The following is a 17428-nucleotide window of genomic DNA, read 5'->3' as shown; positions in this document are numbered from 1 at the left end:
ATGTAACAGCATGGACGTGCAGTTAAAATGGTCATACCTAAAATCGTATAATGTAAGTTAATAACAATGTGTTGACAGACTACTAACTATAGTTGTAATGAAGAAAAGCCCATTTCCTGTAAAGCACAAATGTAGGTGATAAACCACCAAGGCACTCCTGGTCTGTGGAGTGATGAAAGTTTGTCACTGGTGCCAGGCAGCATTAATTCTACTGCTTCAGTGGCAAAAAACACGTCATCAAACTGTCGGGACGTCACTGAATTTTCCCAAAGTGCTTTTCCTCTTATTTCGATTGAACACCTAAATCTTTTCTCTACATGATAAACAAAAATGAATGGATGAAAAATGGCTTTAAATCTCTTTCCAGGAAGCATGGGCATTATAATCTTATGAACGAAGCTAGGCCTCTTGTGCTCTCAGAGTCTGTAGGGACTGATTTATAAATTAACTGGTAATGCATTGATCTTTGTTCATTATTCTTTCAATAAATCTCTTTTGGTGAGTTATCTGCACACTAACCTCAGAAAGGCACCTTTCCGTGTCTGGAGTCTGGCTTTCTCTGTGGTGCAGCAGTCAACATCCCTGTATAATAGATTACTATAGACCTTTCTGTTCTTCAAATAAATTATCCTAAAGTCCCTTTACACATTTGTGTGATGATTTTTAGGTCACCAGTAGATAATTTAGATGGCGTCAGAAAACTAAGATGTTAAAGATATTTTATATGTTTAGTCAATATGTTTTATATTATAACAGATTTTGGATTTTAAGAATTAATGTACTTTTCAGCAATTTGTGCTTTTTATCTTCCCAGCTACATCATTTCATTTCTGAAGTAGATTGTGTAGGGATTTGTTAAACAGGTTAACACTAAGCAGCACTGCCTCACAATTATGCAAATGAGAGATTCAGAGAGATAGATGTTCAAACCGAAGCTGATTACATTCCTTGAGGAGGTATATTTACACTTCATGACACTATTAGGATATCCTTCTGGGAGTGAACGCTTCATTCTTCTACCTACACTTTGGGAAGGGAAAGGGAACTTAGGGTTTATTTTTGTTGTTGTTATGCTTTTTTGCTTTGCATTAAGATGCTATGATCTGACATTTGACATGAACCCAAAGATCTAGATGCTCTTGTTGAGTTCCAGAAAATGGGATGGGGGAAAGTTTTCTTGGCAAAGTTTTTTATAATAATGGTTTGATTTTTTTCCCCCAACACGTGCTTTTTTGCCCAGTATTCTTATCACTTGCTGTGGGTGGCTTATTTTACATTCATGCATATTAGTTACAAGCCTTTGTCATCTGGTGAACTGAAAATTATTGGTTAATCAAAAAAAGCGTTTGAAAGAACCTCCTGGTATAAGTTTTTGCTGTTTTCATTGTGTTGCTTTTTAATTCCAAAATTCTAACAGTCAGCCTCCTGGGTAGGCCAAATCTGGCTTGTGGGACCACGCATCTATCATTTTAGGCAGATAGATAAAGGGAGCATAAGTTAATGTCAGCATAGAATATACTCAGCAACACCTTTAAGAAAAAGTGGCAGCTTGAAGAATGGCATTTGTTCCCTTTTCTCCTTTTCTTCTCTCCATTTCTCATCTTCCAGATTAACAGGAGACATTGCTTAGGAGATGAAAGAGTGCTGAAAAATATATAAAGTATTTAAGGGTGGAAATTAAAAATAAAAACAAAGAAAATAATCACGAAATTTAAAGTAGAATGTAAATATTCTCATGAAAACTGGGGCCAGTTCAGGGTGATGTAAGATTGTAATAAAAGAAACCAAGAATATTGAAATTTCTCTTTCTTAGATGGATATGCATTTACTCAGTATCATCTCTCATCAAAGTGAGCAAGCCCGATATATGATTTAGTGCATTTTCCAGGATGGGGTAAAGAGTGAGATGGGGCAAGGAGTCACTTGGTTGTACATAATATATTATAAGCACTGGAGTTTGGGTCAGAAATTCTACTTAATAATATAATATTAATTTGTTTCTTTTTTCCCCCATGTGTTTGTCTCCTCTGTGAAACTTACTGGGGAAAAGATGACCTTAGTCTTGAACAGAAATAAGGATATTGGCCTTCAGTGCTTAGAGCTAAGATGTTCTAGGCCACACCTGCAGGCACAGCGAGAGACAAAGGGACCCATTCTATCGGTTCATTTGGTCCATAGTGACTTACTGGGACCCACTCTGTATCCGAGACTTATTTAGGTACTGCAGACACATGGCAACCTAAAATGAGACATGGTCTCTGCTCTCATGTGCTGCTGTATGCTGGCCTTTTCCTCTCTGGGAAACTCGATCACTTTTCCCTAACTGTACCCAAATTCCATTATTCCTCATCCTTAGTGTGGCAAGGTTGGGATAAGAAAGAAAGAAGAAACCCAAAGGATTTCTTCAGCACCAACTAGAGCCCAACAGTTCAGCTGATTGGGGGAGACTAGGGGAAAGATGGAAAACATGAAGATGCCAAGAGTGAAGCTTGGTGTCAGTAACCACAAATGCAGAGATGCCACACTCCATTCTTAAACATCAATAACCACAAATTGTATGAAGTATGTAATTAAGCCATATGCTATCTATTTAATGTAATAAAAAGTAAGAGACAAGGATTGTCAAGGAAATATTAAAGGAAGAAATACTAATTTCAAATAAAGTTGAGCTCAGAAAATGGATATTTGAAAAAGTGGTGATCAATTTCTTAACAAAAGGAACAGCACAAAAATTCATTCATGAATAAAATTGCTTATTTTTGAAATAAATAAAAGAAACATTGAGGGAAATGCCAAAGGGAACTGACAACAATATTATTTTAAAGGGTGCTTTCATCATTCATTGCTCTGTCATTGTTAGGTCTCCTACTTGTTCATTCGTGGCAGGTATCTCCTGAAAACTCACTCAATGCAGGTAATGGTGTTCGGCATGGAGATACAGTGATGAGAAGACAGTAATGGGCCTGCCGCGTGGAGTTTAGGGCCTTGTGGTTGAGACATTCCCCTATGAAGCTGTTAATAAAAGTAAAAAAAAAAATTGTTGGTAAATAAGGAGATGAGCAGGGACAGGATAGGACAGCATGAGACAGGCAGACGGAAACAGCCTTTCTGGGGAAATAAAATTTAAGTGGCACCTGAAGGACAATTATGAATCATACAGGCAAAGAGCCAAAGAACAACCCTTCCAGGAATAGCAAGAGTGTGAGCGAAGTCTAGAAAAGGCCATGTGGCGAGCATTGTAGTAGAGAGTGCAAAGTGAGATTAGAGAGTTAGATGGGAGTCAGATCCTGAGCCTTAATAGGTGTTGGGAAGAAGTTACAATTTTAATCTTACCGCAACAGAAGCCATTAGAAGATTGAACAGGTGGTTGAATTTGTACATGTGTACTGTGATATTATGCTGGATACTGCAAGGGGCACGGGTAGAAGTGGGGCAAGAGTGGAATTAGAGTCACTCACTAAGGCTTTTTCAGTATTCCAGGTGATAGATATGAATGGGCACAGCTTAAAATTTGATGTGAAAATAGCAGGCCTGGAGATATTTCAGATGTACCAAGTGGGAGGGGAAAGATGAATCACCTCTCCTTTTTGAGCAGTGAGGTGATTGTTGATGCTGCTATTGAGATGGGGATTTCTGGGTTAGAAACATGTTGGAGTTGGAGAATCAAGGATTCATGTTTGAACATACTAATGTTGTGATGCCTAACAGAGAAATGAGATAGAGATCTCAAGCACAAGGGAGAGGTGTGCAATAGAGATAAATATATATAAGTCATCAGGATATACTTGGTATTTAAAGCCATGGAAATTAATTACTGAGAGAATGAAAATAATACAAGAATGCAATTGAACCACAAAACAGAAATAGACTTATAAACACAGAAAATAGACTGGTGGCTGCCACAGAGGAAAGGGATGAAGGGATCAGTGAAATACATGAATGAGAAGAAGAGGTAGAAAACTCCAGGCGCAAAATAAATTAGTTGTGGGGATGAGAATACAGCTTAGGGAATATAGTCAATAATATTGTAATTTCTTTGTTGACTACTCTTATCATGTGAGCATTTAGTAATGTATATAATTGTTGAATCATTATGTTGCACACCTGAAACCAATACAATGTTGTATATCAATACTAAATTTAAAAAAAATGGTTTGGAAGAAAAAATGTGATTTTGAAACTAGAATTATTCTATGCCTATTTAAGCAGTAGTTCAAGTAATAAGTGTAAATAAAGATATAGTCAGACCTGCAGCCACTTAAACATTCCAGTACAGGACATTCTGCACTGGACTAGGACTGGAACTGTTCACAGGAAGCTCCTGGTTGCAGGTAAAATTTTCAAGTATTTTACTTGATTGCTAGTAACAGATGTCTCAAAATAGTGCCTTAAACAAATTAGTCTTTCTCTTTCTCTGTCTCTGTCTCTCTTCTCCCTCCTTCATTCCTGCTTTCCCACTCTCCTCTCCTTTTTCTCTCTTCACTAGCCCTTTCCAGAGCATCTTCTTTTAGAGAAAAAAAATCTGGAAATGTTTTTGGCTTCCCAATGTACTGCCCTAAGGTTGTATCCACGATTCTTCTTATACTCTCAAGGTACCTCCCAAAAGTCCAGGACAAAAAAGTGCACAGTAACTGAAGGAAACTGTTGCAAACAGTTTTCCCCAAAACATCCAAATAACTTCTGGCTTTGTTTTGTTTTCTTATTGGCTGAAGCTGAGTTCCTCATGTCAGTGGAGACTGAGAAGTGCATATGTTTATCTTGGAACATTGTCAACCCAAATACAATTGGATTCTCTTACTGAAGAACATATGAGGATAGGTATTGGGTGCCCCCAAATAGTAGTAAAGTTGTTTTGGATGCTAGTAATTTTTAGAATAAAAAAAAGCAATCCACTGTTCTGTGCTTTTTATGCCTGGAGCACATTTCTTCCATGGGCTTCAAAGTCCACTGAATTTGGGGGAGGTGATGTGAGATGTACAGAAGAAAATGGGATGTGGCATCCATCCACTTGCATTCTTACCTCATTTGTGTTCTTTGCTCAGCCTGTTTCCTGCTTCAGGATAAAACAAAGTGAAAACAACCCTGAACTCTACAAGCTATTCTTCTGCTTCAGCCTTTAGCTTAAACTCCACTTTATAACTTTCTGAAAGAATTACCTCAAGATAAAATTCAACTTGACGAAAAATGAGGGTAATGAATACAAGAAGCATTAGTACGTAAATGACAACAAATGCTAGTAAAACTTAGACTTATGTCTGAATACATGTTCATTATTTAACATTTAATATGAAAATTTTTTTTCCAAATACCTGGAACTAAAAACATGGAGTAGAATGATATATAGCAATTTTATGATATATTGTTATTTTTGGAAATGAAAGTAGAGAAATAGGATTTAGGAGGAAAACAAGGGTAAATTTACATTCTACATAAAATTTTATTTCACACACACACAGAGAGAAAATAACTGCAGTGCTGTAACCAAAATAACAATTATTGACATTAGTATATTCTTATCTCATGGATATGGTCATAATAATCTCTATGCATTTTGAACTTTTTAAACATTTCAGTGAGTGGTGGGGACTTGATAATGGGGGGAGTCTAGTAACCATAATGTTGCTCATGTAATTGTACATTAATGAAACCAAAATGAAAAACAAAACAAAACATTTCAGTGACACAAAAAATGTAAAGCCTCATAAATAATTTAAAACACAAATTAAACATTATAGTTCCCTTTTTTTTTTCCTATCATGTAGGTAAGTATGTGAGTAGTATTCAGAATTTTGGTTCCTGTAGAGGAAGAAAGTATTGCTGGCACATTTGATACAGCCTTTGTAGAAGAAATGTTTAAATTCTTTTAATGCAGAAATGTTTATCCAAAGACTTAGTAATGTACAAACATTTTAATCTAGAAAATCAACTTCTGGGAATTTATCCTATGTAAATAATGAGAAAGGTGTGCAAATGAACAAGTATGAAAGTGTTTATCAAAATGTTGTTAATACTAGTAAAAAACACTGGAACATCCTAAATGCTCCCAGAGGCAAATATTTAACCCTGGCTTACTGATTCGATATAATACAATATAACCTTTAACAATGAATTGTTGGAAGTTTATGTTCTCACTGAAACCCTTACCCAAAAAAGATATAGAAAGTGTTAATGGAACTTATCTCCAGATGGTAGAATTATGAGAACTTTATTATCTTAGCATATTTTTGTATTTTCTAAATCCCCATAGTAAATACGCAGTGCTTTAGTAGTACAAAAAGTAAAGTTCTTAGGAAAAATTGCTCTTTAGAATTAAACCCATTTTGGAATAATGCAGTTATTCTGTTAAGCTTTACTTGTGTAAAAGTCCACTGTCTACAAAAGCTAATTTAAATTTAAGTATATTATGTAATTAATTTTATATAAGGTATTCCATTTTTAATTTGCTAACCATTTATTTAAATTTTGATTATTATTATTATTGCTTTTAGTTTGGCATCATAAAAATAACCATGATCCAATGATACTTTATTAGCTCTGTTATAGTCAGAAAAAAAGTATAATTTTATTCAGTTTTTTAAAATAGAGAGACCATCCATTAAACTCAAGGTCCTGTCCACTCCATTATTAAAGCTCCTGAGGCCAAAATTAAACAAGGTTCACATATATCAGTTATTCATTCTTTTCCTAGCACATAATAGGAAGTATTTTCCAGCAGGTATTAAATTCTACCCCTTAAAGATTCCAGAGATCTCCATAAATGTGTGCAAATTCCCTAAATGTATATTTTAAATGCAAATTTCTGTGACAATTTTATGAACAGCTGTAGAGTTCAAAAAAAGTGCATTTCCTAATTCATACTATCTATATGCAAAGTCACGAAAAATATCAGATGTGATATGCTATAGCTTCTTTCAGTAGAATATAACCATTTATATTTATAGTGCACAGCACCCCTGTTTCCCAAGCACCTCTTAAACCCAAAGAGAAAAGTTAGTAAGCCTGCCATTACAAAAGAACCATCTCCAGGATGAAATAGTGCCTTCCTCTCAAAGATGAAGCAATAAGCTGCTTCAAATTGAAGGGAAGAAGTTATGGCTGATCAACTGCAAGAATTTTTAAAAGGCTGAAATGAGCTTAAATTTCACTGAGAAACCAATGGCAGTGTACTTCAGTAAGAATCAGACTGAAAGTCAGAACTATGTATGTGTCTAGCTCTGAGAGTAGGGATCCAAATAGCCGTGAGCATATCATTTGACTTTGTGAGGTCTCTCCTAAAACATTAAGGAAGAACCTAATCAGTGTCTAAAATTCTGTCTACTTCTGTATTCCATGGTGGTAAATAACATTCTTCTGGCACCAGTCTGGTCTTAGCCACAGGCATGGACACATCCTGATCCAGAGGGAACAAAATAGAAGAAAAGACAACAGTGGGAAGGGAACACTGTCCCTTTTCTCATCAGTAGAGTGAAAGGAAGAAAATATTAGAAAATGAAAGAGTCATTACTGTAAAGATAAATATACTGACCACCCATATCCTAGACCTTCTGTTTCTACATACCCTACATTAAATTTAACAACCAGTTAACAAATAAATATCTACCAAAAAGGACTTATTGAGTATGTGCTGCACTGGGTGCTGTAGGTCATGGTAGATTTCTTTTGGAACAGAACCTGCTACCAATCAGTGTTACTGCAGGAAGCTGGGCAGTGTAGTAGACCTGCAGTGACACTCCCAGACTTAGCATGCTTCAGAAACTTACCCTGGTGCAGAGCTGGCTAGCTTGGACTCTGGCAAAAGATTAAAGCTTAAACAGGTTCATAAACACTTAAAAAGTTAAAAAAAAAGCATAAGTTAGGCTGATAGTATGATGCAGATATTCATATGTCCCCAATCGTTCTTGTTTCTGGGTATTCTTAGTGTCTCAGTAAATGCTTCCTGGAAAACCTAGGACAAAAAAATACCTAATGGTTTCATGTGTTAGGAAGTTAGACCCAAACAATTTAATATTCATGTATTCCCTTAATAGATTTTTGAAAAAATATTGCACAAAAATTAAGAGAAAATATATGTATAAACTGAAAGAAAAATGGTATTTTTAGTTGATTCTTAAATAACCATAGGTACTTACTGGCAGGAAGCATGCTCCTCCTGGGCACTGCAGAGCTTCTCACATCTTGGAATCAGTTTGGACACTACCACCTTCACTTTCCATTCCGTACTGATTTTCATACAAGGTTTGGTTTTGATTGCTTCATCCACAAAAACAACAAACATTTCAATAAAGACATGACACCATTGAAAGGAATGTAGCACAATTTAATATTGAAACTGACAACTACTCCAATATGGTAGTTGGTGCAGTTTTGAACATAGGGCAAGTGTTGTGCTTTACTAGAAGTGTTAACTATGCCCCTGGAATTTTTTATGGAACCTGGGGTACCTTGGAACACATTTTGAGAACTGCTCAAGTGGTGGGATTTTATCAGAAAATGTGATTAGTATGTAATTCCTCTTCCCTGTCTGAAGTTACCATTCTGTCTTGCACCCCATTGTCCTTTTCACCCCAGCTTTCACCTCTCATACAGAGCAACAGGGTCTAAGCGGCTAAGTTTTAAAGAAAAAAAAGCCACTAGTCAGAGTGTTATAAATTCTCAGGGAAAAACTCAGAAGTGTTTTGATGATCAGAAAAGATTCAGACTGAGGAAGAGGAGGAAAGGAGTAGGGGGACCATGAAGACAGAAGAGAAAGTGGGGAAAACCTTGGCCTTTGGTAAAGAGGAGGGCACGCAGGTCCTCCAGTCCCTAACATCCTCTTCCTTACGTGAAAGGGATCACAGTGGCCTGCAGGCAACTCAGGGTGTCACGGTGGGATGTAAAAGAAAACTTCACCCCCTGACCACATGGGGGCTAACCGGATATATCAGACATCAGTCTCTGAGCCAGGAGGACCTTGAGTGCAGCACCTTGATTCCATTCATTCCTTAAATTTGGAGGGGTGGGGTGTGTGGGTGGGTGATTTGTTCCAAGAATGTAATCCTCATATCCCCCTTCTTCAGTATCATTTCTCACAGTAATTAGTATCTGAGAAGCTGAAATTTGTCATAACAATGTTACCTGTGGAGCAGAAAACCCCAGAACACTGGGGTAGTGGAGCTTATGATAAGAAATTCATATATCTTAAGTCATAGAAATTGTCATTCACCCACTGCAAATTTTACTTTCATGGAAAATTGGCAAATATATGGTTCATGTGCCACCTTCCCCACAAACCCTAGTAGGATCACCTATCAATCAGGGCATGCTTTCTCAGTGATCCTGGAAGGAATCTGACAATCATTCCCGATAACCTATGCCAGATACTACTTCTCCACTGTGTCAATACTTAGAACTGAAATCTGTTTTCCAACATAGGCCTATAATGAGGGGATTGCTCATCATGAAATTCAGCATCTCTCCCGCAGTACAATTCTGGGTACAAACTGCTTTGTCTTTTTCCTCCAAGTCTCATTTTTTTCTCTTCTTCCACTTCATTCTGTAGCAATGATCTATTTGTGTGAATTAAAGCCACTGATTATGATTAAAGCAAGTTGGTATAATAGTGGATTCTGGTGGGTGCTGGAAACTTCCACCCACCAGATGTTGACCTAATGAATTTCTCTTTGATAAAGTTACCTTAATTTTACATTCAAGAATGACAACACATGCTCACCACTGCACTGACTGCATTTTAATGGTCAGGAGAAACTTAAGGTTGCAAATAAATCCAAATCCAGCAATTTTTCTTCCCCTTCTCAATTCTGGAAACTCACCCTGAGAAAAATACATTCACTGTGTCAAAACTCATGTGAGATCATCAGAATCTTAACTACCATGTTTCATGATAAGAAATACAATAACTGTATGAACATTAATCTATTAATCCATCATTTTCCCATTGGACAGCCTCCCTTAGGAATTCAAGGGAAGCCAGGTAGACTATTTGGAAAGGACTTGGATTAAGAGTGATCAATGTAACTAGCAAGCAACACCATAGAATAAATCAACCAGATGCTGTCTTTGGCTGGTCTCTGTTTTCTCTGCCAGGCAGTGCTATAATATAAAAGTCCTCCAGTTGTCATCTCAAATCTTTTGGTGACTGGGTAGAATCCTCATCTCTTCAAAAAAAAGCTGCTATAGATGGTAATATCAAACACATCCTGACTTCAGAGGCATCTGCCTGTCAAAAGCATTAGGACAATTCAAATAGGACAACCTAATAACAAAAATGTTTTAAATAAACCTGAGCTGACGTATCTTTTTCTCCTCAAAGACAAAACATTCCCATATTTTTTTTTGAAAATGCTAGTTATATTAAGTATATGCCACTGGAACTACAAAGATTTTGTTGTCATTGTTTACATGACACATGTACCACTCTTAAGACACATTTCCACTGTGCTTTAATTAGTATATGCACAAAGTTTATAAGTAGGATTTTTTTTTCAGTTTTATGAAAATTAAACTTTAGCTAAGTCTTTCCTATTTTAAATGTATAGAACTTAGCTAGGTAGTTTTCTCCCATCCACATATATAATGGTCTTACACGTAAGCAAAAGGAAAAATACTTTCCCTGTCTGAAATCCCATCATCGATAGTAACAAACACTTTAGTTTATCCTAGAGATTGGTATACACTTTCTGTAAAGGGTCAGATACAAAGACATTTGCAGCTTTGCAGACCCTGCAATCTTTGTCTCTACAACTTAGCTGCATCATTACTGTAGTGCAAAAACAGCTGAAGATAATGCAGAAACAAGTGCATATGGCCATGTTCCAAGAAAATTTATTTGCAAGCAGTGGTAGTCTGGGTTAGGAATAATATATCACATTTTCTTTATCCGATCACTAATCTCTATACACTTAAGTTGATCCCATGTCTTGGCTCTTGTGAATAATGCTGAAAGGAACATGAAAGTACATATATATCATGTCAAGATAATGATTTTGTTTCCTTTGGGTGTATGCCCAAAACTACTGGAATTGCTGGGCCATGTGATCATTTTTTTATTTTTTGAGGATCCTTCATATTGTTTTTTCAAAATGGCTATACCAACTTGCATTCCCCCAACAGTGTACAAAGGTTCCCTTTCTCCACATCCATGTAAACACTTGTTATTTTTTGCCTTTTTGATAGTACTATCCTAACAGGTGTGAGGTGATACCTCATTGTGGCTTTGAGTGCATTTCCCTGATGACTGACTAGTGATGTTGAGCATCTTGTCATTTACTTATTGTCTATTTGTAAATTATATATATATATATATATATATATATATATATATATATATATATATATATATATATATATATATATATATATATATATACAGGTGTTTTTCCCATTTTTTAAATTGGGTTATTTTGAATTTATTTTTGTATATGGAGTGAGATGAAGGTCCAATTTCACTCTTTTGCATGTGGGTAACCAATTTTCCCACCAGCACCACTTATTCAAGATACTGTCCTTTCCCATTGGTGTTCTGGCAACTCTGTCAATGACCATTTGACCATAAATGCATGCATGGATTTATTTCTTGACTCTCAATTTTTTTTTTGCATTGGTCAACAAGACTATCTTTCATGCTAGCACCATCTATTTTTTATTACTCTAGCTAATATTAACATTTTAATATTAGGTAGTGTTATGCCTCCACCTTTGTTTCTTTTGCTCAAGATTGCTATTCATGGTCTTTTTGGTTCCACATGATTTTAGGATTTTTTTTTCTCTTTCTATGAAAATACCATTGTAATTTTGATAGCAATTGCTCTGAATCTGTAGATCACTTTGGGTCATATGGACATTTTTAACAATATTAATTTTCCAATCTGTGAACACAGGATATCTTTCTTTTTATTTATGTCCTCTTTGATTTGCAATCATATGTTTCTTAGAGCTACATCACAGGCTGTAAACAGAGAGTTTTCTCTAATCCTACAGTGTTCCCCAGTCTTTTTCACATCATGCCACACATAGAAATCACCATAGTCATGCGAACTGGGGTAAAGCCTGAGGCCCCTTACAGCCAGCTGCTCCATACTCTGTCTCCTGCCTTAGGCGATCAGTGTCTCAGGCCACCAGGAATGCATCATGAAACACCAGAGCCTCAAAGTGCTTATTAAGGAATTCTGCTCCAAGGATTGGGGGTGGGGGTGGGAGAACTAGGAGAAAAATCATTACAACTGTCAGAATAAAATATGATTTCTCTGATTATCAAATATACAGCAAATGCTTTTTCCAGGATTTTGATATGGCTTGTTTTACTTTGTACACTATGTCTGTTGCCCATGTGAAAATTTTTATTTTAATGCTGAAAGACTTATCAGTCTTTCTCTTTATAGATTAGAAGCTAAGGATCTTTAATTATGCATATAAATGTATTCTAATGTGTTTCAGTTTTTCATTATGTTTATTATATATTTAAATCTATATTAAATACCAAACATATATAAAGAGTAGGATCTAATTGTGTTCTTCCCCCAGAATACCAAACCAACAATCTTGTCACCACTTACAGAATAATTCATTCTTTAAAACCACTAATTGGAAGTGCCTTCTGCTTTATATAGTAAAGTTCATATAAATATAAATTCATTTTTCCTGTATTTTTATTTTTCATTCAGATTCACTTATCTACCCATTTGCTTTGTCACCAGTAGCATACTTTTATGATTATGGTGGCTTTATAGCATATTTTGATAATTAAAAAGCTAATCTCTACCCATTATGATTCTTTCATCAAATATTTTCTGACAGTTCTCATGTACTTGTAATTATAATTATTCTCATAGTGATTTCGGATAACTTTTTTAAAATTACTTTTTATAACAAAATATAAGTCATTTAGAAAGGACTAACATCTTTCCTATAGTGAACAATCCCGTAGAACCAAATGAATCATCTCTCCCTTATATAGTTCTCTCTTGGTAAAGTGTTGCGGTTTCTGTAAAGTATTACGGTTGGGCTCAACAATTAAGTTTATGCCTAACTGTGTTATTCTTTGACAGATTATCTGACTATAGGCACAGCTGGTATTGATGTGGTTTTACTTTTATCATTGGGCTTGGACTTACATGCAGTGCTGTGTCCTGTAAAAGAATCTGGGCTAGTCCTTTTTTCTGTTTATGGTTTTATTTTAAATGGAATATGAACTATTTTCCCCATTAGATTACATTGGCCTGGTACTCTAGGGAATAGGAGACTAGTTATTTGGCAACTTTCTTAATTACTTTCATATTTATTGGCTGCTTCAGAGATTTTATTAAAAGTTATTTATATACTACTAAAAACCATTGATGCCATCAAGACTTTTAAAATGTTAGCCTAATTATAATATTTAATTTGTTAATATTTGTTATAATTCCTTTCTCACTCCTAATTTTGTGTTTTTGTCAGTACTTTCACCCCATTTTTAATTTTAGTTTTAATATTTGGTGGCATATGTGCTTCATTTGTCTGCATTAAAATTTACTCTAGGATTCAGCCATTTATTTTTCAAAAAATTAAGAAAGTTTTACGGGCTAATTTCTCTTTTTCTTTTTTCTTGTTTTACATAGGTTTAGTTTTATCTTTTAATATAATCTCGAATCAATATTATAATTCATTTATATTATCTTTGGTAGGAAAACTTTTATACTTACAAATTTTCCTGCATGTGCAGCTTGGCCACAGTCTTTAAGTTTTGATAAGTATTGTGAACATTTACATCATTTTCTACGTATTCTGAGATCATTGAGATGATTTAAGATTTGATTGAAGAATTATTAGGGAGAATTTTCATTTGGTTGAAGTTTTTGCCTTTACTTTTAGAATTTGACTAAATTTGGATCAGAAAGCATGACACGTACAGTTTCTACTTTGTAGACAATTTCCTTGCGAATTAATACACAGTAAATTTTTTTATAAATATCTCATGGAAGCTGAAAAACAAATTTCATTTCTGTTGTAGAGTACAAAGTGCCCTTCCCATTGAGGAGAGAGTCCTGTGAAGTCAGAACATATTTCCTAGCAATTGAGTGCCTGCTTTGTCTCCCCACAACACAAACTAGCAAGATGGACATACTTACATCAAACATTCACTGAAGTGAAAATGAAAGACGAATGAAAAGAACACTCAGCAGTAATACTGCATGATTGCAGTTTATTTCTCGGTCCAAAGACTAGATAAGACCAGATCTGTTTTGTGTACTCACTTAATTTGTTTCAAAATGAAACGTGTCAATTTGCAAAATCCTCTCCTTAACTCCAGCTACTAATTAGGCAGTTTTTATCACCTTAAAAAGAGAACCCTAATGAAAAACAGCCACATTCAAACTTTTTAATCTTGGATGCTGGATGTGGCATTCAGATCTTGGTTTTTATTTTATAAACCCCCGTCAGTGTGGTCACCTTTTGTTGAAAATAAGCTGATGCCATATTCTTCATATTAGGCCTGATCAACTCTATAGACCTATGGGCAAATTTACCTTTAGAATTTCTTTTGTTCTTTAGTGATTCATATTTACTTTAAATTAACCCAAGTTCTCAAGATCTCTTTTCTGGATTATTACAATCATTTCTTGACCTGTTCGCCTCTTTCTTCTCTTGCCTCCTAGTCTCCTAACAGAACAATTGGAATGATCCTTTGGACAAGAGGATTTGCATTTTTCAAACACCTGTCTTTCAGTGTTTGCGCTATTTACTTCCTCTGCCTGAAATATCTTTCTCTTATATGAACATCAGCCTAACTTTCTCACTTCCCTCATGTCTTCTCAATTTCCTCTTTTCAAGGAGGCTACGTTGACATTTTTAATACTACATGAAATACCAGTCACCCTTATTCTGCTCTCCTTTTTCAGTTTTCTATAGCATGTATCACCTTCTGACATACTATGTATATTTCCATTTTATTGGCTCACTGTCCCTGTTTGAATGTAAGCAGCAGGTCAGGTGGCCCCATCTGTTCTGTTTGCTGTGGCATCCCAAACACTAGACCAGTTACTTCCATACATTCTGCGCTCAGTAAATTTGTTGAATAATTCAGTAATGTTATGATTTTCAACTCACTGGGAAAATGCATTCTTAAAATACAACATTGTGAAAAGAAACAATCAGAACTTACTTTCATAATTTAGAAGTCCAAACTTTCAAATATTTAAACATGCAAAAAAAAGAAGCATTAAAAAAATTCTAGTCTTATGATGGCCTGGTGAAACATGTCACATATTTATCCACACGGAAGTGAGAGTATGCATGGCTGGAGTGTATATTCCTGATGCCAGATACAGCTCTGTCTGGGACTGTGCTGTGTAGAGAAGCTCCAGTACAGTGCTGTACTCAGTGGTGCAATTTTATAGGAATAGGCATTCATGAACCCGGATTTAAAAGAAGCATATAAAAACACAGAAGAGTCACACATTTCCTAATCAAGGCCACATTTTTATCAGTTCAGATCTGTACACGGACACTGCAAGAAAACTTTTGTTGTGAGGTTTTCATAAACCCACGTTCATCCTCTCCCACTGGTAAACAGATGGCTCAACTCCATCGTGTCAAAATATGGCAGATGACACATTTGAGTGTGTTTATTTTAAAATTAGAGACTCAAAAATATTAAATGGAAATGTGAATCAAATAATTATAGAACTGTTTTTTTTTTTTTCCGTAATTGCCGGAAATAATAACAGACATGATGTTTGCTGTTACTATAGTCAGATGGGAATTGTAAAGAATTCCTTCAACAGTCGTATCTTCAAAAACTGATTTTTAAATCTCAGGATCTATAGCCATGTTTGCATACTCGTGGACATCAACCAGAAGCAGCAGACACCACCGGTATCCCGCCCACATTCTTCAGACTCCATGTGCTCTGGCCAGCTTCCAGTATCCAGGGTCTCCACCTCATTTGCCTGCAGACATTTTTTTTTCCTGCATGTTAGGAAGGTTTCTTTGTCTTCAGAGGCATATCACAACCAGTGGCTCTCAGGGAACTAAGTGTCCTATCTCCTTCATCCTTGTAGTGATTCTAATACGAATATCTTACACATTTCCCAGAGTTTATCCAGAGGATTAAGCTCCTTCTTGGTTTAAAGTAACATACTTCTTTAATGCCTGTCTTACATTACAATTACCACTTACTCATTCCTCTGTGTTTCCTAAACATTTCAAAAAAGTGCTTCCACTCAAATCATGAAGTTACCAGACAATTAAGCTACAGGCAGCATAAACCACTACCAGTAGTTGAAATTGATACATGGAATATTTCCCTAACTATTTTTCTATACAAATAGGACACAATACAATGACACTGTACACATTTTATTAATGTAAATGTGCTGGGTATCTTCATTTTTCCCTTCTAGTTATATCCTACCCTTTTGAATCCTGTTGTGTTTCCTGCTTTCAGGATAGATCTACATGGACTACACTGACCAGCTTCCTTGACCTCTGGCTTCTGGTCAATTAGCCAACGGGAAGAACTTAAAAGGTATCAAGAGTGAAAGGAGAGTGGAGTCAGGGTTTTCATTCCCCTGGTACTTTTCTTCTCTTCCACATCACCACTGATTGGCTACATTTCTCTCCCGCAGGCTATCTACCTCTCAGGCTGCTCCATTCACACAGCTAATCTTCCCACCTCTGGTGACCACCCTCTCATTTTCCTTTAGATTAGGTGTAATGGCTCCCTACTGTTACTAAGTTAGGGTATAACATTACTCTGGGTACGAGTGGAGGACCAAATTTATTATCAGTAGTCCCAGTATTAAATGCTTCATAGATTACTTAGAACCAAATTTATTATAAATAATCCCTTTATTCAGTTTGAATATGCCTTCACTTCATGACAAGACTCTGACTTTTATAGTAAGAAATAAATGCACATGATAAAAAAAATTACAATTCCAAACCATACAGAAAGATGCAAAGTTATTCTGTTCCTTTCCACAATTTTCATTCCCCGGAGGTAAACATCTTTAGCTGTTCCTCTCTAAAGACCGTATCTTCACTTACATGTTTCTGGTTAGTCAATACCTAATAATATCAATTGACTCCTTGTTTTGAAATACAAAAACCTAGCTCATCCTTATTACCTTAGTTCCCTGTGTTCTATTATTGTTGCAAGTTGTATTATCATGTTTAGATCTCCTTCTATCTCCTTCTATCTGTAAATATATGTTTTGAGTGATAAAATCCAACTTTTCTTTAATGATTCATTTTCTTTAGAAACTATGTCTTCCCTCCCCATCATAAAAGATGAGAAAATTAGTGGCTCCACATTTCTGTACTTCCTTTCACTTTCCCCTTCATTTCCCAAATTCTGTTAGCTCTACTATAGGTTTATAACATTTATAGTTATTTCAGAATTCTGACCATTAATTACTCAAAACACCTTTTAGGTTTTTCTGAAGTTACAATG

This window comes from Manis javanica, chromosome 1 (genome assembly GCF_040802235.1).
Source record: "Manis javanica isolate MJ-LG chromosome 1, MJ_LKY, whole genome shotgun sequence".
In the NCBI taxonomy this organism is placed as follows: domain Eukaryota; kingdom Metazoa; phylum Chordata; class Mammalia; order Pholidota; family Manidae; genus Manis; species Manis javanica.
The sequence above is the reverse complement of the archived record's forward strand: the minus strand, read 5'-3'. Positions refer to the sequence as shown.